This window comes from Triticum urartu, chromosome 5, assembly GCF_003073215.2.
Source record: "Triticum urartu cultivar G1812 chromosome 5, Tu2.1, whole genome shotgun sequence".
NCBI classification, from domain to species: Eukaryota; Viridiplantae; Streptophyta; class Magnoliopsida; order Poales; family Poaceae; genus Triticum; species Triticum urartu.
This window is the reverse complement of record NC_053026.1, coordinates 483,869,409-483,891,311: the sequence shown is the minus strand read 5'-3', so window position 1 is coordinate 483,891,311 and position 21,903 is coordinate 483,869,409. Positions and strand designations below refer to the sequence as shown.

The following is a 21,903-nucleotide window of genomic DNA, read 5'->3' as shown; positions in this document are numbered from 1 at the left end:
AAACACCCATCATGAGCTTCGACGAGTGCGGCGACAAGCTTCGACGACCACATTGAGGCTCTTAGGTGTGCTACAATGATTGCAATGATGGCACCACGACATGATTCTAATGCCCGTGCGGTGCTCTACGGCCGCGGTGATGGTGCGATGACACGCTTCTAACGCTCCGCTGTACTTTGGCGACCACGATGCTGCTGTAATGGAATGCCTCAACGGCCATGGTGATTCAACAATGCGATGTTCTGTTTTGAAAACCGCGACGATTCTACGATGGACCCCGACTACGTCGACGATGCCGTGACAACGTGTTTCATGGTCATGGTATTGTTGAGACGACAGACATGACTGCTTCAATGATGGTGTGATGGCCACGGCCGGCGATGGCGGCTGAACTGCCCTGATAATGGTGCAATGGCATTTTTAAAGGCGACGGCAGCCTCAAGGATTGTGTGTGAGGGGGGTGTGGTGTGGTGTGTGCAACATTGACTTCATGAACTACCTAATACCAAATGAAACCAGCACCCATGATCAATCATACGATGTTATAGTATTTGTAAGGTCACATGTATAACTACCTGGCAAAGCATTGCGTGTGAAGTAAGTGTAAGAAGGATCCTTTATAAAAAGGCAGTCATGGGGATGCAAGCACAAGTCACGAACTCGACCATAGGGCTAGCTTCGCGTGGGGACACACAGGCTCTTGTGTCACACAATCTCGTAGGATCGGACAGCACGAGATGCGGCTTACAAAGTCAATAAATCATCTGATAGTTTTGAAACATTTTACTTTTTTTGAGCGGTGATGGGAATAGGTGCCATTTTTGGATGATATATTGGAGCAAGGCTAGAAACGGTGCCGCTCACAAACTCGGCGCAGGCGTGCAGTAGTCCCTGCCCCGCCCACAGTATATACGGTCTGACCCCCGGGCCGGTTCCGCACACCCCGTTTCATTCCCCATCTCAGACAACCCAAATCACCACATCCAAACCCTAGCTCACGGCGATCTCTCCGTGCCCTGATCCCCGCCGCCGCCGATGTCGTTGGACCTGCCGCCCGTGGGGCCCTCTGAGGCCGCCAGGCCGTCAGCCTTCCCACCGAAGGAGTCGGAGCCCTCCGGCACTGAGCCACCGTCGCCGCCGTGCTAAGGGCCGCCCATGAGAATAATGCATTGTGGGTCAACAACTTGCCCACGCACACAAGCGAGGAAGACGTCATGGCGGCCATCACACCATACGAGGCGCTCGACTATGTCGCCACACGCGCTGGCTCCGGCAGCTATGTGTTCATCCTTTTCCAATCTGTCGCCGAGTCCCGAGCCGCCCTCGAGGTGCTCCACGGGTCCAAGGTCAAGAGTGCATTCATCTGGGTCGAGTACACCCGGCCGGTAACTTCTCACCCCCTCCTTCTCCCCCATCAGACCCGCTCCCACCTTGGATCCCCCTCGGGATCTGGTTACAATTCGCGACGTCAATTTTTCGGTAATTAGTACTTCGGTGCTTGTGTTTTGCAGTTTATTTAGGCGGTGTAGGATGAGGCCTCCAACAGCTCTGATATATGTAATTATTCGAGCGGCGACACATGGGATCAACGGAGACGGGGTGGTCTAGCAGAGGCATGCAGGTGGCTGGGGGATGGCGGCCCTCAGGGTCCACTGGAGCGTGGCAGGCGAGGCCCTTGAGTCAGGATGGCAATCGGGTCGGGTTTCACCGGGCCGACCTCTACCAAATCCATGTCTGAATAGCTAATCAGGTCAACCTACGACCCAACCCCAGGGTTTGATGGATGACCCATGCCCACACCCGATGGGTGACCCGACTCATTCGGGCACCCATCGGGTCCATGAAAACATTTCCATTTTTTAATCCGCCTATCATGCAACAAGTTCAAACAAAATCAGTGAATGACCTAGCAGGAAGAGATGGAAGTGGGTTCCTCGGCTGAGGTGGCCGCCAGGGAGAAGCCGCTGGTGCGTAGGGAGGTCTGGATGTCCGGATTTTCTTTCTAACTGCATGTCATCTGGGTTGGGGGAAGAAGGGTCAGGTTCAGCATTTTTTCTGGATCTTCAGTAAATCTTTTTCTGGATTGGGGAACAAGGGTTGGATCATGCAACTCTTTTTTTCTGGATCTGTAGCGAATCGTTCTGTACTACCACTTATATATGGATGGTAGTCGTGGGTGATTGTTTTTCCAAATCTTCAGTAGATCGTTTATTTAATTGGGGAACAAGGCTCGAGTCGGGAAGCTTTTTTTAACTATGATCTTTAGCAAATCATTTTCTACCACTTATGGATTGTTTTTCGAGATCTTTAGCAATTCATTTTTCGGATTGGGGAACAAGGGTCAGTTTGGCAAGCTCTTTTTTCCCAATTCTTATGCAAATCATTTTCTACCACTTATGGATGGCAGTGGTGGGTACTTGGTTGCAACTTCAGGGACAAGGAAGGTCACGACGGACATAGAGAAACATGAATCCCTTTATCAATGTTCAAGAAAGCATTGTTAAGCGATGCTTAAGCACTGAGCAATGGAAAAATGCTTCGATATGGCCACAAGTGGTAGGCTAAGTGTTTTTCTAAATTTTGGCCAGAATTTGGCTATTTTTGAACTGCTTCTGCTTAGCTGCTTGCGCAATAATGAAAATATGTCATTTCTGTTATTATTAGGGTCTATACGGGAGTTGTTTCCTTCAGATTCTGGCCAAATCATGGAAATATGATCTGCATTTGGTTATGTATATTTGAACTAAACAACATTTTATTTGTCATTTTGCTTGTTGTGTGAACCTGGTGTGTAATATCTGTGTTGTGAAGGTTATTTTAGATACTACTTCAACTACATGTGCCATGTTTCCTATTTTCCTGTGCATACTATTCAAAACAAACAAATTCTTGCCATGTTTGAAAAAATGCTCAAGCGCGCCTAAGCGCCCATTGCTCTATGTTGCGGCCTTCCGTTGTTTTGAATATTATCCTTTATTAGTAGGTATAGAAATACTCCTAGATTGGTTATTGTTCCTTGTTCTAGGGTGAAATTGTTATGCTGGTGTTGTATAAACATTTATGCCCTCATGATATTTAGTGGTGTTTGTCGATTGGCTTTTACAAGCTAGAGCTGTTAGGAACCTACCAGCTAGAGGAATTAGTCCATCTATCTCAAAGTAGGAGGCAGAGGAGGAGTTTCAAAAGTTTGGAAAGATTGAAGGTGTTGCATTCTCCCATGATCAACCATTTGCATACATCCACTTTCAGAAGCTGGAAGATGCCATTTCTGGCCATAGAGCCATGAATGGGACAGATTTAGGGGGCAAGGAATTGTGTGTTGATTTTCAAAGGTCCAGAGCAAGAGCGGTATGCATCTATTATTGTTGACTGAGTTTGTGAAGTGCTTCTAGGCTCCAGTTTTTCAAGGGATGATGCCTTATTATTTAGTTATTTGTACTGATTTTGATAGGAATGGTCGGAAGCAGGCAACTTCAGCAGTAGATGATCATTTCCACCTGGTTAAATGGGAGTTGTACGTGCAAAGATATTGCAATTTACTTCTCTTGGTTCTTGTTGTTGTACTGTCCCCTTTGATCTGCGGGTTGCTTACTATCATATCATGTTTTGTTTATCAGGGTTTTGCTAGAGTACGAATGAGAGAGGCAAAAGTTCCTACCAATGTTCTCTGGGTGGGTTTACCCAATACACATTAAATTAACAAGGAGGCACTAAGGCGGGCTATGGCAGCACATGGTGTGGTTACAAACATCAAAGTTTTTCCAGAAAGGTAGTGTGCTTTTATGGAGTTTGCAACCATTGAAGGAGCTTCTAATGCTAAGAATCTTCTAGATGAGCCTCTTTTCAATAATACAAGGATTCATGCTGTTTTCTCTATCAATGGGCTTGATAACCAAACACCGCTTGTTGGGTTCCCTAGATCAGAGATGTACAATAATACTCCACATGCCGCACGTGATTATTTTTGTGCTGGTCGGTCACAGTAGTCATGGCACATCACAAGGGTATGATCCTCGACGTGGAAGATCAAGATACTTGGACTATGGTGCAATGCAAATCACTCTTGGTATCCTTCAAACACTTGAAGTTGGCTCATCTTTTTTGTCTAGACATTCTTCTCATAGTGCGCTTGATCCGAGAGATGCCAAAAGGGTGAGGCTGGATGCTGGCATCGACCCTTACCATGTAAGGGCAGGCACTGAGGCTTTTCAGCCGGGATGGGTAGTTTTTTCTTAACCTTGATCTTTAGCGAATCATTTTCTAACACTTATGGATTGTTTTTTCTGGACCTTTACCAAATTGTTTTCGGGAATGGGGAACAAGGGTCAGGTCGGGCAGCTCTTTTTTTCCTCAGATCTTTAGCGAATCATTTTCTATCACTTATGGATGGCAGTGGTGGGTAATTGTTGGCAACTTTAGGGGCAAAGTTAGGACAAACAGGTAGAATCACGAATCCATTTATCAGTGTTCAAGAAAGTGTTGTGGTAGTGAAGTATATTATGGTCATTTGTGTTGTGGTAGAGACACTTTCCTTTATTAGGGCCGGGACGGACGGGCAGAAGCACGAACCATAGATACATAAATGTGTGATTATTTGCATTATGGTAGAGACACTTTCTTTTATGAGGGTCATTTATATTATTTCTATTTGTGGTAGTGAAGTATATTGTGCCAATGAGATATTATATGCATTCCTTCTTTTTGAGACGTTTGTATGAGGGGAAGTTATTACTAACCAACTCCTTGAAATAAATTAAAATGTGTATATGAAGGCCATGTTTTTTGCGATTATTTTTCTCAAGGTGGCATAATTAGATGGCCCACCCACACAGCAAACCATCCCTGCCCCACTCATAAGATATACAGGATGCATACAATATCTTGTAACTATGGAATGCTCTGATTTAAGTTTGAATGATGTACTAATACAGAATAATCCTTGGTTAGTCATAGTTGTTTATTTCTTGAGTGAAATTGCTCCACTCATGAGGTTATGTTGTGTAATGAGTTGTGCACAAGTGACACAATTTGTTGTTATTCAGGCTGTGATTTGATATAAATATGAAGTGTATTTTATCTTTGATCTATTTCACTTTAAGTTAGACCATTCATAGCTATCTCATAGTTTTTGTTGCTAGGACTACTTGTATGAGGATTGTATTCATCTATTTCATTACGAAAATAGAATGCTTGCTTATGGCATTTGTTCTTTGATTGGTTTTTACATGATAGAGCTATTAGGAACCCTTGTGTTGGTGGAATTAGTTCATCTATTTCGAAGCAGGAGGCAGACGAAGAGTTTCAAAGGATTGTAAAGATTGAATTATGTTGAATTCTCCATTGATCAAACTTTTGCATACATCCACTCTGATTAGCTGGAAGATGACATTTCCACCTATAAACTCGTGAATGGGACATATTTTATATTCCTTTTCGCCGTAAAGTTTGGAGGGATACAAGGTCAAATCCATATGGGTTAATGAAACATGATTAATAAAACATTAACATAAACAACACTGTGCCCGTTTGTATGATGTATAGAAATGTTGTAACCACACTTAGATAAAGTTATGATTATTTCTGTTTCTGTAGGGCACTCTGTTTCATTAGGGTCATTTACATTATACTATTTTTTGTAGCGAAGTATATTATGCCAATGAGATATTGTATGCATTCCTTCCTTTTGAGACGTATTTATGTCAGAAAGTAATTACTAACTAACTCCATGAAATGAATTAAAAGGTGTCTATGCAGTTCATGTTTTGCGAGTATTTTCCCAAGCGAAGGATAATCGGGTTCGATCCGACTACGCTCATCCCTCTGCCCCCAGCCCACCGCTCCCGGTAATACGTACAAGTGCGACCCCATAGGGAACATGTGGATAAGAATATGTCACGGGTAGAGGATATGGTTGCGAGAGGTTGCGGTGGGCGGGTCCCAAAGTCATGTTCCCCGAGAAATAAGATAACGACTAACTACGTATGTTTCTATTTCTTTGTGTTTATTCTGATAGATAGATTGAGGGGATGCAATCTTGGATTATGAATGAGCTATTTGCCTTGGTTATTAAGGCGTAATGAAAACTTTGAACTATGTGCTAGGTAAACTTGCTTGTTTTGAGAAGGTCATAATAAACAATTCTTGGTCATGGGATAGTTATTTAGTGTTTCGGTGATGGGAATAGGTGTCCGGATGATGTTGGAGCGGGGATAGAAAATGTGCCGCCCATGGACTCAGCACAGCCCCTCCTTCAGTATATACAGTCCGGCGTGCGGGCTAGTTTCCTCACCCTGTTCCATTACCCGTGACAGACAGCCTAAATCCAACATCCTAACCCTAGATCCTGTTGATCTCTCCCTACCCTGATCCCCTCTGCCACGGATGTTGTTAGAGCCACCGCCTGCGTGGCCCTCCATGGCCGTGGATGCCACCAGGCCATCATCCTCACCTTCTAAGGAATCGAAGCCCGCCGGCGTTAGGGGTGCAACCGCCGTCGCCGCCACGCAAGTTGCCGCACGAGAAGAAGGCGATGTGGGTCGGCAACCTACCTGCGCATGCGGGTGAGGACGACGTTGTGGCGTCCTTCATCCTACACAAGGCACTCGGCTATGTCATCATGCGCGTCGAGTACCGCAGCTACGCCTTCATCATTTTCTGCTCCATTAGTTGCCGAGTGTCGGACCTCCCTCGAGGCCCTCCGTGGGTCCAAGGTCAAGGGCGCCTTCATCCTGATTGAGTTCGCCCGGCCGATAACATCTCAACCGCCCTCTCCCCCACTCTTATCCGCTCCCACCTTGGATCCCCCCCCAGGATCTAGAAGCAATTTGTGATGTAACTTTTTCAATAATTAGGATTTCAGTGTTTGTCATTCGTGGTTTATTTAGGCGGTGTGGGCTGAGGCCTCCAGCAGCTCTGATATATGTTGTTATTTGAGTAGAGGCACAATGGATCAGCGACGACGGGGTGGTCTAGTGTAGGCTCGCAGGTGGCTAGAGGCATCAGCGCTCTCAAGGTCTAGGGAAGCGCGGCGCATGGGGCCCTTGATATGGTGGATGGGCACATGTGAGCCGATAGCGACGGGAAACCTTGACACCGGTGAATGGCCTAGCAGGAAGCGGTAGCTGTGGGTTCCTGGGCACTGGAGGCGGTAGCCGCGAGGAGGTTTGTGTGGAGGGAGACGTCGGTAGCGCGAGGGAAGGCCAGGTCATCCGGATTTTCTTTATAACTGCGGGTCATCTGGATTGGGTGTAGAAGGGTCGGGTTGGCAAATTTTTTTCTGAATCAAATAGTTCTCTAGATTGGGGAACAAGGGTAGGGTCTGGTAGCTCATTTTTGTTCCGGGTCTTAGGAGAATTGTTTTCTACCAGTTATGGATGGCAGTGGTGCATAATTGTTTTTTCGGATCTTTAGCAAATTGTTTTCTGGATTAGCGACCAATGAGCTGGTCGGTCAGCTCTTTTTCGGATCTTTAGCAAATCATTTTCTACCACTTATGGATGAGCGTGGTGGGTTATTGTTTTTCTGGATCTTAAGGAAATCGTATTCCGGATTGGGGAACAAGGGTTTGGTCGGGCATCTCTTTTTTTGGATATTCAGCGAATCATTTTCTACCACTTATGGATGGCAGTGGTGGGTGTTTGTTATTTCCCGATCTTTAGCGAGTCGTTTTCCGAACTGGGGAACGAGGGTCGGGTCAGGAAATTTTTTCTGGATTATTCGCGAATCGTTTTCTACCACTTATGGATGGCAGTGGTGAGTAATTGCTTTTTCTGAATCTTTAGCAAAATTTTCCTTGATTGGGGAAGAAGGGTCGGTTCGAGTAGCTCACTTTTTTGGATCTTTATCGAATCATTTTCAACCACTTATGGATGGAAATGGTGGGTAATTGTTTGAAACTTTAGGGGCACAGTTAGGACGAACATGCAAAAGCACGAACCAGTTTATCATTATTAAAGAAAGCGTTGTGGTAGTGAATTATATTATGATTATTTGTGTTGTGGTATAAACACTTTCTTTTATTAGGGTCAGAACGGGCGGGCAGAAGCACGAACCACAGATACATAAACTTGTGATTATTTGTGTTGTGGTAGAGGCACTTTCTTTTACTAGGGTCATTTTCATTATTTCTATTTGTGGCGTTGGCACAATGACATGCTACAAACACCCATCATGAGCTTCGACGAGTGCGATGGCATGCTTCGACGACCGCATTGATGCTTTCAGGTGTTCTTTGACAGCTGCAACGATGGCACCACGGCACGATTCTATCACTCGTGCTGTGCTCTATTGGTCGCGGCGATGGTGCGATGACACACTTCTAACGTCCATGCTGTACTTCGGCAACCGCGATGATGCTGCGAGGGCATACCTCAACGGCCATGGCGATTCAACGATGCGATGTTGTGTTTTGACAACCGCGAGGATGCTACGACCGAGGCCTGACTACATCGATGATGCCGTGACAACATGTGTCAAGGTCATGGCTGTGTTGAGACGACGGGCATGACTATGTCAATGATGTTGCGACGGCCATGGCGAGGGCGGCCCGACCGCGCTGATGATGGTGCAATGGCATGTTTAAAGGCGGTGGCAGCAAGGATTCCATGTGAGGGGGGTGTGGCGTGTTGTGCGCAACATTGACTTCATCTACTTCCTAATACCTAATGAAACTAGCACCCTTGATCAATCATACGATGTTCTAGTACTTGTATGATCACATGTATAATTACCAGTCAAAGCATTGCGTGTGAAGTAAGTGTAAGAAGGATCCTTTAGAAAAAGGCAGTCACGAGATGCAAGCTCAAATCACAAACTTGACTATATATGGGCTAGCTTCACATGGGGACACAAAGGCTCTCGTGTCACACAACCACGTAGGATCGGACGGCACCGGATGTGGTTTACAAAGTAAATAAATCATCCGACAGTTTTGAAACGTTTTCCTTTTTTTTGAGCAGTGATGGGAATAGGTGTCATGTCTGGATGATATATAGGAGTAGGGATAGAAATGGTGCCACTGACGGACTCGGCGTAGGCATGCAACCATCCCTACCCTGCCCACAGTATATACGGTTTGACCCGCGGGCTGGTTCCCCACACCCCGTTCCGTTCCCCATCTCAGACAGCCCAAATCCCCACATACAAACCCTAGCCCTCGGCAATCTCTCCCTTCCCTGATCCCAACTGCCGCTGATGTAATTGGACCCGCCGCTCGCGGGGCCCTCAGGCACTGGGCACCACCGCCGCCGTGCTAGGGGCCACACACGAGGAGAACGTGTTGTGGGTCGACAACATGCCCGCACACGGAAGCGAGGAAGACGTCATGGCGGCCTTCGCCCCGCACGAGGCGCTCGACTGCGTCATCGCATGCGTCGGCTCCAGCAACTACGTGTTCGTCCTTTTCTGCTCTGTCACTAAGTCCTGGGACGCCCTCGAGGCACTCCGCGGGTCTAAGGTCAAGAGCGCGTTCATCTGGGTCGAGTACACTTGGCTGGTAACTTCTCACCCCCTCCTTCTCCCCCGCGGATCCGCTCCCACCTTGGACCCCCCAGGGATCTAGCTACAGTTCGTGATGTCAATTTTTCGGTAATTAGGACTTCGATGCTTCAGATTTGCAGTTTATTTAGGCGGTGTGCGATCAGGCCTCTAGTAGCTCTGATATACGTAATTATTTGAGCGGCGGTGCACAGGATCAGCATTGACGGGGTGGTCTAGCAGAGGCATATAGTTGGCTGGGGGATAGCGGCACTCCGAGTCCATGGGAGGGCGGCGGGCGAGGCCCTTGAGTCAGGCTGGCAACTGGGTCAGGCTTCATTGGGCCGACCTCTGACAAATCCATGCCCGAATAGCTAGTCGGCTCAACCCACAACCCAACCCCTGGGTTTGACAGACGACCCATACCCACACCCGATGGGTGACCCGACCAGTTCGAGCAACCATCAGGTCCATAAAAACATTTCCATTTTTAACCCAATAGCATGCAACAAGTTCAAACAAAACCGGTGAATGACCTAGCACGAAGCGGTGGCAGTGGGTTCCTCGGCGGAGGTGGCCGCCAGGGAGACGCCGGCGGTGCGCAGGGAGGTTGGGTTGTCCATGTTTTCTTTCTAACCGTGGGTCATCTAGATTAGGGAAAGAAGGATCGGGTTTGGCATTTTTCCGGATCTTCAGCAAATCATTTTCCAGATTGGGGAACAAGGGTCGGATCGTGCAACTCCTTTTTCTGGATCTTTAGCGAATCATTCTCTGCTACCACTTACGGATGGCAGTGGTGGGTAATTCTTTATCAGATCTTCGGGAGATCGGTTTTCGGATTGGGGAAAAAGGGTTGGGTCGGGAAGCTTTTTTAGACCTTGATCTTTAGCTAATCATTTTCTACCACTTATGGATTGTTTTGTCCGGATCTTTAGCAAATTATTTTCTAGATTAGGGAACATGAGTTAGTTCGGGCAGCTCTTTTTTCCCGGATCTTTAGCAAATCATTTCCTACCACTTATGGATGGCAGTGGTGGGTAATTGATTGCAACTTCAGGGGCAAGGAAGGTCCTGACAGACATGCAGAAACACCAATCCCTTTATCAATGTTCAAGTAAGTATTGCTAAGCGACGTTTAAGCGCTGAGCAATGGAAAAATGCCTCACTTTGGCCCTAAGTGGTAGATTAAGCGTATTTTAAAATTTTGGCCAGAATTTGGCTATTTTTGAACTGCTTCTGCTTTCCTGCTTGTGTAGTAATGGCAGTATGTCATTTATGTTATTTGTAGGGTCTGTACGGGAGTTGTTTCCTTCAGAACTAGAAAGATGATCTGCATTTGGCTATGTCTATTTGAACTGAACTACATTTTAGTTGTCGTTTTCTTGTTGTGTGAACCTGATGTGTATTTATTATGTTATGAAGGTCATTTTAGATGCTACTTCAACTAACAGTGTGCAATGTTTCCTATTTCCTATGCATACTATTCAAAACAGTCAAGTTCTGGCCAACTTTGAAAAAATGTTCAAGCGCGCTTAAGCGCTCATTGCTCTATGTTGTGGCCTTCCGCTATTTTGAACATTATCCTTTATTAGTAGGTATTGAAATACTCCTAGATTAGTGATTGTTCCTTGTTCTAGGGTGAAATTGTTATGATGGTGTTGTATAAAGATTTATGCCCTCATGATGTTTAGTGGTGTTTGTTGGTTGGTTTTTACTAGCTATAGCTGTTAGGAACCTATGGGTTGGAGGAATTAGTCCGTCTATCTCAAAGTAGGAGGTAGAGGTGGAGTTTCAAAAGTTTGGAAGGATTCAAGGTGTTGCATTCTCCCATGATCAAACTTCTGCATACGCTGACTTTGAGAAGCTGGAAGTTGCCATTTTTTATCATAGAGCCCTTAATGGGACAGATTTAGGGGGCAAGGAATTATGTGTTGATTTCTGGAGGTCCAGAGGAAGAGCGGTATGCATCTATTATTGTTGAGTGGGTCTGTGAAGTGTTTCTAAGCTGTAATTTTTCAAGGGATGTTGCCTTATTACTTAGTCATTGGTACTGATTTTGATAGGAATAGTGGGAAGGAGGCAACTTCAACGGTAGAGGATCATTGCCACCAGGTGAAATGGGAGTTGGACATGCAAAGGTACTACTATTTACTTCTCTTGGTTCTTGTTGTTGTATTGTCCTCTTTTATCAGCGGGTTACTTATTGTCATTTCATGTTCTGTTTGTCAGGTTCTGTTGCAGTATGAATGAGAGAGGCAAAAAATCCTACCAATGTTCTGTGGGTGGATTTACCCAATACCCATAAAGGTAATGAGGAGGCACTAAGGCAGGCTATGGTAGCACATGGTGTGGTTACAAACATCAAAGTTTTTCCAGAAAGGCGGTATGCTTTTGTGGAGTTTGCAACAATTGAAGGATCTTCTAATGCTAAGAACCTTCTTGATGGGCACCTTATCAATAATACAAAGATTCATGTTCTTTCCCCCAACAGTGGGCTTGATAACCTAACAACGCTTGTTGGGATCCCTAGATCAGAGATGTACAATGATAGTCCACATGAGGCACATGATTATTTTAGTGCTTTTTGCAGTAGTGATGGCACATCACAAGGTTATGATCCTCGACATGGAAGAGGAAGATACTTGGACTATGGTGCAATGTTAATCACTGTTGGTATCCTACCAGCACCTGAAGTTGGCTCATCTTTGTTGTCTAGACATTCTGCTCATAGTGCGCTTGATCCAAGAGAAGCCAAAAGGGTGAGGCTGGTTGCTGGCATCGACCCTTACCAGGCAGGCATTGAGGGTCTACATCCGGGTCGGGCAGCTTATTTTTAACCTTGATATTTAGCGAATCATTTTCTACCACTTATAGATTGTTTTTCCCGGACCTACAGCAAATTATTTCCGGGATTGGAGAACAAGGGTCAGGTCGGGCAGCTCTTTTTTTCATCGGATCTTTAGTGAATCGTTTTCTTCCACTTATGGATGGGAGTGGTGGGTAATTGTTTGCAACTTCAGGGGCAAAGTCAGGATGAATGGGCAGAAGCACGAGTCCATTTATCAGTGTTGAAGTAAGTGTTGTGGTAGTGAAGTATATTGTGGTCATTTGTGTTGTGGTAGAGATACTTTCTTTTATTAGGGTCTGGACGGAAGGGCAGAAGCACGAACCACATATACATAAACTTATGATTATTTGCGTTGTGTTAGAGACACTTTCTTTTATTAGGGTCATTTACATTATTTCTATTTGTGGTAGTGAAGTATATTATGCCAATGAGATAATGTATGCATTCCTTCTTTTGAGACGTTTTTAAGAGAGAAAGTTATTACTAACCAACTCCTTGAAATAAATTTGAAGGTGTATATGAAGGCCATGTTTTTGGGATTATTTTTCTCAAGGTGGCATAATCAGATGGCCCACCCACACGCAAAGCCATCCCTGCCCCACTCACAACATATACGGGATGCATACAATATCTAGTAACTATGGTAGGCTCTGATTTAAGTTTGAATGATGTACTAATAATGAATGATGTACTAACACACAATAAACCTTGGTTAGTCATAGTTATTTATTTCTTGAGTGAAATAGCTCCATTCATGTGCTAAAGTTCTTTAATGAATGGTGCACAAGTGACACAATTTGCAGTTATTCAGGTTGTGATTTGATATAAATATGAAGTGTATTTTATCTTTGCTCTATTTCACTTTAATTTAGACCATTCATAGCTATCTCGTTGTTTTGTTGCTAGGACTACTTTTATGAGGATTTTATTCATCTATTTCATTATAGAAATAGTATGCCTTCTTATGGCATTTGTTCTTTGATTGGATTCTACATGATAGATCTATTAGGAACCTATGTGTTGGAGGATTTAGTTCATCTATTTCAGAGCAGGAGGGAGATGAAGAGTTTCATAGGATTGGAAAGATTGAAGGTGTTCAATTCTCCATTTATCAAACTTTTGCATACATCGACTCTGAGTAGCTGGAAGATGCCATTTCTATCTATAATGTCGTGAATGGGACATATTTTATATTCCTCTTTGGCATATAGTTTGGAGGGATATGGGTCAAATCCATATGGGTTAATGAAACATGATTGATAAAACATTAACACAAAAAATTAACATAGACTTGTATGATAAAACATTAACATAAACAACAATGTGCCTGCTTGTATGATGTAACCACACTTACATAGACTTATGACTATTTGTGTTTCTATAGAGACACTCTCTTTCATTAGGGTCATTTACTTTATTCTATTTTTGGTAGTGAAGTGTATTATGCCAATGAGATATTGTATGCATTCCTTCTTTTTTAGATGTATTTAAGTCGGAAAGTAATTACTAACTAACTCCATGAAATAAATTAAAAGGTGTCTATGAAGTTCATATTTTTGTGAGTATTTTTCCCAAGCGAAGGATAATTGGGTTCGAGCTGACTATGCTCGTCCATCTGCCCCCACCCCCCCCCCCCCCCCCCCCCCCCCCCCCCCGCGGTAATATGTAAGAGTGCGGCCCCATAGGGAACATGTGTGCAAGAATATGTGATACGTCTCCAACGTATCTATAATTTTTGATTGCTCGATGCTATGTTATCTACTGTTTTGGGCAATATTGGGCTTTATTATCCACTTTTATATTATTTTTGGGACTAACCTATTAACCGGAGGCCCAGCCGAGAATTGCCGTTTTTACCTATTTCAGTGTTTCGAAGAAAAGGAATATCAAACAGAGTCGAAACGGAACGAAATCAACTAGAGAAGTTATTTTTGGAAGGAAAGCTACCGGAAAAGCTTGGAGTGCATGTCAGGAGAGAAGGGGGGTGCCCAAGAGGGTGGGGGCGCCCACCCCCCTAGGGCGCGCCCCCCTACCTTGTGGCCCCCCCTTCGGTCCACCGACGTGCTTCTTTCACCCGTATATACCTATGTATCGTAAAACTTCCAAAACAGACAATAGATCGGGAGTTCCGCCGCCAGAAGCCTCCGTAGCCACTAAAAGCCAATCTAGACCCGTTCCGGCACCCTGCCGGAGGGGGCAATCCCTCTCCGGTGGCCATCTTCATCATACCGATGCTCTCCATGATGAGGAGGGAGTAGTTCTCCCTCGGGGCTGAGGGTATGTACCAGTAGCTATGTGTTTGATCTCTCTCTCTCTCATGTTCTTGAGGTGATACGATCTTGATGTATCGCGAGCTTTGCTATTATATTCGGATCCTATGATGTTTCTTCCCCCCTCTACTCTCTTGTAATGAATTCAGTTTCCGCTTTGAAGTTATCTTATCGGATTGAGTCTTTAAAGATTTGAGAACACTTGATGTATGTCTTGCCATGGATACCTGTGGTGGCAATGGGATATCACGTGATTCACTCTATGTATGTTTTGGTGATCAACTTGCGGGTTCCGCCCATGAACCTATGCATAGGGGTTGGCACACGTTTTCGTCGTGATTCTCTGGTAGAAACTTTGGGGCACTCTTTGAGGTCCTTTGTGTTGGTTGAATAGATGAATCTGAGATTCTGTGATGCATATCGTATAATCATACCCACGGATACTTGAGGTGACATTGGAGTATCTAGGTGACATTAGGGTTTTGGTTGATTTGTGTCTTAAGGTGTTATTCTAGTACGAACTCTAGGGCTGTTTGTGACATTTATAGGAATAGCCCAACGGATTGATTGGAAAGAATAACTTTGAGGTGGTTTCGTACCCTACCATAATCTCTTCGTTCGTTCTCCGCTATTAGTGACTTTGGAGTGACTCTTTGTTGCATGTTGAGGGATAGTTATGTGATCCAATTATGTTAGTATTGTTGAGGGGACTTGCACTAGTGAAAGTACGAACCCTAGGCCTTGTTTCAACGCATTGCAATACTGTTTACGCTCACTTTTATCATTAGTTACCTTGCTGTTTTTATATTTTCAGATTACAAATACCTTTATCTACTATCTATATACCACTTGTATCACCATCTCTTCGCCGAACTAGTGCACCTATACAATTTACCATTGTATTGGGTGTGTTGGGGACACAAGAGACTCTTTGTTATTTGGTTGCAGGGTTGCTTGAGAGAGACCATCTTCATCCTACGCCTCCTACGGATTGATAAACCTTAGGTCATCCACTTGAGGGAAATTTGCTACTGTCCTACAAACCTCCGCACTTGGAGGCCCGACAACGTCTACAAGAAGAAGGTTGTGTAGTAGACATCAAGCTCTTTTCTGGCGCCGTTGCCAGGGAGGTTAGCGCTTGAAGGTATATCTTTAGATCTTGCAATCGAGTCTTTTAGTTTCTTGTTTTATCACTAGTCTAGTTTATAAAAGAAAACTAGGAATTGAGTTTGTCTCATACGCTTCACCTTTTTAATATCTTTCATGAGTGTGATGGAAAGGATAATTGTGCTCAAGTGCTAGAAGAAGAAATCTATAAAATATTTGGCACTAAATATTTGAATGATGAGCATGATTGAAATGTTGTTAGTATGAATTCCTTGAATATCCATGATGCTAATGATATGCAAAGCCACAAGCTTGGGGAAGCTATGTTTGATGAAGATGATATTTTTTGTCCCCCAAGTTTTGATGAGCAAATTTATTATGATGAAAGCATGCCTCCTATCTATGATGATTATTGTGATGACATGTATGCTTTAAAGAATAATGATAACCATGAAACTTTTCATCTTGATCTTAATTTTCAATCACATGATAGTTATTTTGTTGAGTTTGCTCCCACTATTATTCATGAGAAGAATTTTGCTTGTGTGGAGAGTAGTAAATTTTCTATGCTTGTAGATCATGAAAAGAATGCTTTAGGTACTGTTTATATTGTTGAATTCATTTATGATGCTACTAAAAGTTATTATGAGGGAGGAATATATGCTTGTAGGAATTGCAATAATATCAAGTTTCCTCTCTATGTGCTTAAAGTTTTGAGGTTATGCTTGTTTTACCTTCCTATGCAAGTTGATTCTTGTTCCCACAAGTTGTTTGCTCACAAAATCCCTATGCATAGGAAGTGGGTTAGACTTAAATGTGCTAGTCATATTCTTAAAGATGCTCTCTTTATGTTACAATTCTTATCCTTTACGTGAGCATCATTGAAATCATCATGCCTAGCTAGGGGCGTTAAACGATAGCGCTTGTTGGAAGGCAACCCAACTTTATTTTTATTCCTTGCTTTTTGTTAATGTTTAGTAATAAATAATTCATCTAGCCTATGTTTATATGTGGTTTTATGCTTTTAATTAGTATTTGTGCCAAGTAGAACCTTTGGGAAGACTTGGGGAAAGTCTTGTTGATCATGCTGTAAAAAACAGAAACTTTAGCGCTCACGAGAATTGCTGCCATTTTTATTTGGAAAGTGATATTTAGTTAATTCTTTTTTCAGATAATTAATAGATAAATTCCTCAGGTCCAGCAACTTATTTGAGAATTTTTTACATTCCAGAAGTATACGTTTGATCCAGATTACTACAGACTGTTCTGTTTTTGACAGATTCTGTTTTCGATGTGTTGTTTGCTTATTTTGATGAATCTATGAGCAGTATCGGAGGGTATGAACCATAGATAAGTTGTAATACAGTAGGTTTAACACCAATATAAATAAATAATGAGTTCATTACAGTGTCTTGAAGTGGTGATTTATTTTCTTATACTAACGGAGCTTACGAGTTTTCTGTTAAGTTTTGTGTTGTGGAGTTTCAAGTTTTGGGTAAGGATTCGATGGACTATGGAATAAGGAGTGGCAAGAGCCTAATCTTGGGTATTCCCAAGGCACCCGAAGGTAATATTCAAGGACAAACAAAAGCCTAAGCTTGGGGATGCCCCGGAAGGCATCCCCTCTTTCGTCTTCATTCATCGGTAACTTTACTTGGAGCTATATTTTTATTCACCACATGATATGTGTTTTGCTTGGAGCGTCAATTTATTTTGTTAGGATTTGCTTGCTGTTATTTTGAACAATGTTTTGCATCTTTTATTTCAATAAAAGTGGCATAGATAGCCTTTACTATGCCTATGTTACAAGTATACATGTTGCTGTTTGAAAACAGAAAGTTTACCGCTGTTGCAATAATTCCCTAGAAAATTCAGAATGTGATAAAATGTTGAAACCTTTTGCATATTAATATCTGATAAATTTTATACAGTGGGAATTTTCTTTCATAATTTTTGGATCTACGGAAGTATGGATGTTGCAGCATTCTTTACAGACTATCCTGTTTAGGCAGATTGCTGTTATGTTTGCATTGTTTGCACATGTTTGCTTCTTTAATGATTCTATTTGAGGATAGGACTATTAAATATGCAGAGGCATTTAGTATGCAATGTTGAATAATAATTTTAGTGATTTGCTACAGTAGAGTATGATAAGGTTTTGGCAATGGTTTATACTAACTTATCTCACGAGTCCTTGTTGAGTTTTGTGTGGATGAAGCTTTTGAGATTTAGGGAGACCTTGATATGAGAGGAATTAAGGAGACACAAAAGCTCAAGCCTGGGGATTCCCAAGGCACCCCAAGATAATATTTCAAGAAGTCTCAAGCAGCTAAGCTTGAGTATTCTATAGTCTCACCTAAATAGCTTGGCGTAATCATGGTCATAGCTGTTTCCTGTGTGAAATTGTTATCCGCTCACAATTCCACACAACATACGAGCCGGAAGCATAAAGTGTAAAGCCTGGGGTGCCTGCTGTTTGAATACAATACCAGGATCTGAAATTATTAAATGTTAGAGAGTCTTCACATAGTTGCATAATTATTCGACTACTCATTGATCTTCACTTATATCTTTCGGAGTAGTTTGTCATTTGCTCTAGTGCTTCACTTATATCTTTTAGAGCATGGTGGTAGTTTTATTTTGAAGAAATAGATGAACTCTCATGCTTCACTTAGATTATTTTGATAGTCTTAAACAGCATGGTAATTTGCTTAAAATCCTAATATGCTAGGTATACAAGATTAGTAAAAACTTTCATATAGAGTATTGAATACTAAGAGAAGTTTGAGGCTTGATGATTGTTTTGAGATATGGAGGTAATAATATCAAAGTCATGCTAGTTGAGTAGTTGTGAATTTGAGAAATGCTTGTGTTGAAGTTTGCAAGTCCCATAGCATGCACGTATGGTAAACGTTGTGTAACAAATTTGAAACATGAGGTGTTATTTGATTGTCCTCCTTGGGGACGAGCAATGGTCTTTTCCTACCAATCTATACCCCCTAGGAGCATGCGCGTAGTACCGAGGTTTTTGATGACTTGTAGATTTTTGCAATAAGTATGTGAGTTCTTTATGACTAATGTTGAGTCCATGGATTATACCACTCTCACCCTTGCATCCTTTCTAGCCTCTTCGGTACCGTGCATTGCCCTTTATCACATTAAGAGTTGGTGCAAACTTCGCCGGTGCATCCAAACCCCGTGATATGATATGCTCTGTCACACATAAACCTCCTTATATCTTCCTCAAAACAGCCACCATACCTACCTATTATGGCATTTCCATAGCCATTCCGAGATATATTGCCATGCAACTTTCCATCATTCCGTTCATCATGACACATTCATCATTGTCATATTGCTTAGCATGATCATGTAGTTGACATAGTATTTGTGGCAAAGCCACCGTTCATAATTCTTTCATACATGTCACTCTTGATTCATTGCATATCCCGGTACACCGCCGGAGGCATTCATACAGAGTCATCTTTGTTCTAGCATCGAGTTGTAATCATTGAGTTGTAAATAAATAGAAGTGTGATGATCATCATTATTAGAGCATTGTCCCAAGTGAGGAATAAAAAGAGAGAGAGAGAAAGGCCATAAAAAAATAGAAGGCCCCAAAAAAGAGAAAGGCCATCAAAAAAGAGAAGGCCCAAAAAATGAGAGAAAAAGAGAGAAGGGACAATGCTACTATCCTTTGCCACACTTGTGCTTCAAAGTAGCACCATGATCTTCATAGTAGAGAGTCTCTTGTTTTGTCACTTTCATATACTAGTGGGAATTTTCATTATAGAACTTGGCTTGTATATTCCAACAATGGGCCTCCTCAAGTGCCCTAGGTCTTCGTGAGCAAGCAAGTTGGATGCACACCCACTAGTTTCTTTTGTTGAGCTTTCATACATTTATAGCTCTAGTGCATCCGTTGCATGGCAATCCCTACTCCTTGCATTAACATCAATCGGTGGGCATCTCCATAGCCCATTGATTAGCCTCATTGATGTGAGACTTTCTCCCTTTTTTGTCTTCTCGACATAACCCCCTCATTATTCTATTCCACCCATAGTGCTATATTCATGGCTCGCGCTCATGTATTGCGTGAAAGTTTATAGGTTTGAGATTACTAAAGTATGAAACAATTGCTTGGCTTGTCATTGGGGTTGTGCATGATGAGAGCATTCTTGTGTGACGAAAATTAAACATGACTAAACTATATGATTTTGTAGGGATGAACTTTCTTTGGCCATGTTATTTTGAGAAGACATAATTGCTTAGCTAGTATGCTTGAAGTATTATCATTTTTATGTCAATATGAACTTTTGTCTTGAATCTTTCAGACCTGAACATACCACAATTAAGAAGAACTACATTGAAATTATGCCAAGTAGCACTCCGCATCAAAATTTCTATTTTTATCATTTACCTACTCGAGGACGAGCAGGAATTAAGCTTGGGGACGCTTGATACGTCTCTGATGTATCTATAATTTTTGATTGCTCCATGCTATGTTATCTACTGTTTTGGGAAATATTGGGCTTTATTATCCACTTTTATATTATTTTTGGGACTAACCTATTAACCGGAGGCCCAGCCCAGAATTGCTGTTTTTTGCCTATTTCAGTGTTTCAAAGAAAAGGAATATCAAACGAAGTCGAAACGGAACGAAATCAACTAGAGAAGTTATTTTTGGAAGGAAAGCTACCGGAAAAGCTTGGAGTGCACGTCAAGAAAGAAGGGAGGTGCCCATGAGGGTGGGGGCGCGCCCACCCCCCTAGGGCGCGCCCCCTGCCTCGTGGCCCCCCCTTCGGTCCACCGACGTGCTTCTTTCACCCATATATACCTACATATCCTAAAACTTCCAAAACAGACAATAGATCGGGAGTTCCGCCTCCAGAAGTCTTCGTAGCCACCGAAAGCCAATCTAGACCCGTTCCGGCACCCTGCCGGAGGGGGCAATCCCTCTCCGGTGGCCATCTTCATCGTCTCGGTGCTCTCCATGAAGAGGAGGGACTAGTTCTCCCTCGGGGCTGAGGGTATGTACCAGTAGCTATGTGTTTGATCTCTCTCTCTCTCTCGTGTTCTTGAGGTGATACGATCTTGATGTATCGCAAGCTTTTCTATTATATTCGGATCCTATGATGTTTCTCCCCCCCCCCTCTACTCTCTTGTAATGAATTGAGTTTCCCCTTTGAAGTTATCTTATTGGATTGAGTCTTTAAAGAATTGAGAACACTTGATGTATGTCTTGTCGTGGATATCTATGGTGACAATGGGATATCACGTGATTCACTTGATGTATGTTCTGGTGATCAACTTGCGGGTTTCGCCCATGAACCTATGCATAGGGGTTGGCACACGTTTTCGTCGTGATTCTATGGTAGAAACTTTGGGGCACTCTTTGAGGTCCTTTGTGTTGGTTGAATAGATGAATCTGAAATTGTTTGATGCATATCATATAATCATACCCACCGATACTTGAGGTGACATTGGAGTATCTAGGTGACATTCGGGTTTTGGCTGATTTGTGTCTTAAGGTGTTATTCTAGTATGAACTCTAGGGCTGTTTGTGACACTTATAGGAATAGCCCAACGGATTGATTGGAAAGAATAACTTTGAGGTGGTTTCGTACCATACCATAATATCTTCGTTCGTTCTCCGCTATTAGTGACTTTGGAGTGACTCTTTGTTGCATGTTGAGGGATAGTTATGTGATCCAATTATGTTAGTATTGTTGAGGGGACTTGCACTAGTGAAAGTATGAACCCTAGGCCTTGTTTCAACGCATTGCAATACCATTTACGCTCACGTTTATCATTAGTTACCTTGCTGTTTTTTTATTTTCAGATTACAAATACCTTTATCTACTATCCATATACCACTTGCATCGCCATCTCTTCGCCGAACTAGTGCACCTATACAATTTACCATTGTATTGGGTGTGTTGGGGACACAAGAGACTCTTTGTTATTTGGTTGCAGGGTTGCTTGAGAGAGACCATCTTCATCCTACGCCTCCTACGGATTGATAAACCTTAGGTCATCCACTTGAGGGAAATTTGCTACTGTCCTACAAACCTCTGCACTTGGAGGCCCAACAACGTCTACAAGAAGAAGGTTGTGTAGTAGACATCAATATGTCACGGGGAGAGGATATGGTTGCGAGAGGTTGCGGTGGGTGGGCCCCATAGTCATGTCTCCCGAGAAATA

At 43.0% G+C, this 21,903-nt stretch overlaps 1 long non-coding RNA gene across 1 annotated transcript; it reads left to right on the top strand.

The window, feature by feature from the left end:
- The first annotated feature begins 957 nt into the window (after positions 1–957).
- LOC125556393 lies at positions 958–5,017 on the top strand. The gene is made up of 3 exons (XR_007305074.1): positions 958–1,385; positions 1,512–3,514; positions 3,618–5,017. It is a non-coding gene; the product is annotated as an uncharacterized LOC125556393 (long non-coding RNA).
- Positions 5,018–21,903: the final 16,886 nt, after the last annotated feature.